At 38.3% G+C, this 1483-nt stretch overlaps 1 pseudogene; it reads left to right on the forward strand.

Annotated features, from left to right (window-relative positions):
* Positions 1 to 898: 898 nt before the first annotated feature.
* LOC102981968 (small ubiquitin-related modifier 2-like) lies at positions 899 to 1179 on the forward strand (annotated as a pseudogene).
* The last annotated feature ends 304 nt before the right edge of the window (positions 1180 to 1483 follow it).

Raw genomic sequence — 1483 nt, forward strand, 5'->3', positions numbered from 1 at the left:
AAAACAAATTTTCATTTCAAACACCAAAGAGAGTTTTAGAAGGAATTTGTCCATTTATTTATTTTTTTAATCTATCTGGAATTTTCACTGAGATTGTATTGAGAATATAGATCAATTGGGGAGAATTGACATCTTTAAAATGGTGACTCTCATAACCATAAGACACAATATGAGCACAATATATATCTTCTTTAATTCCTCCAAGCAATATTTTATATTTTTAATGTACAGATAATGAAATATTTTGTCAGATTTACCCCTAGGTATTACAGAGTTTTTGATGCATTGTATGTAAATGGTATTTTTAAAAATTCAATTTCCCATTGTTCATTGCTGGTATATAAGAAATACAATTGATTTTTGTATCTTGTAGCCTGATACCTTGCTTAAGTCACTTAGTATTTCTACTAGAGTTTGGAGGTTCCACTGGATTTTCTACATAGATGATCGTGTCATCTGTGAAAAAAGACAGTGATATCTATTCCTATTGCAATCAGCAGATATAGTATGGACCCGCCCACCCACCCAAAATACAGTTGGGATGTTGAAACTGTTGACGCCACACACACACCAAGAGGGTATGAAAAGTTTTATTACTCACACAATGAAGCTTTCTAGGAAAAGCAACGCAGGTGTCCCAAGAAAGTATGCAAATTGTTTGCAAAAGCAAGGAAAGGAAATTGGCGTGGAGCGTTTATGGCAGAGGCTTGTGGGGTTTAAATCTCCCGCTAGTGTCAAAAAAGAGAGCTCCTGAGCTTGCCCAGATTGGGGGCACAAGAGAAATAAGGAGTGAAGCTCAAAGCTGTAAGCAGCTTCTTCTGCTGCTCCTGGTGCTGCTTGTGTGCGTTTTTGGTGTGGATCTGGTGAAACAGCAGCTGAGGAGACTCCGGAGATCACCATGGCCGACAAAAAGACCAAGGAAGGACTGAGAACAATGGTCATATTAATTTGAAGGTGGCAGGGCAGGATGGTTCTGTGGTGCACTTTAAGATTAAGAGGCATACACCACTTAGTAAACTAATGAAAGTCTATTCTGAATGACACGGTTGGTCAATGAGGCAGATCAGATTCCGATTTGACGGGCAGCCAATCAATGAAACAGATTCACCTACACAGCTGGAAATGGAGGATGAAGATACAAATGATGTGTTCTAGCAACAGACAGGAGGTGTCTACTAAAAAAGGAACCAGCTACTTTACTCCAGAACTCTGTTCTACAGACCAAAAGGACATTCTCGATTAGAAAAATGCAATTTGGTTCCACCACATCCTAACTACTACAGTACGGTTTTCTCTAGTCTTTCATTTTCCTCTTCCCCATTCCTTTATTGTACGTAAAGTAACTGGTGTATGCAGAAGCATATTGCTTTCTTAAAAAATAAATTATGGCCAATGGTATGTTTTTTTTTTTTTTTTTTTTTTTTTTTTTTTTTTTTTTTGCGGTACGCGGGCCTCTCACTGCTGTGGCCTCTCCCGTTGCGGA

This window comes from Physeter macrocephalus, chromosome 17 (genome assembly GCF_002837175.3).
Source record: "Physeter macrocephalus isolate SW-GA chromosome 17, ASM283717v5, whole genome shotgun sequence".
Classification (NCBI taxonomy): Eukaryota; Metazoa; Chordata; class Mammalia; order Artiodactyla; family Physeteridae; genus Physeter; species Physeter macrocephalus.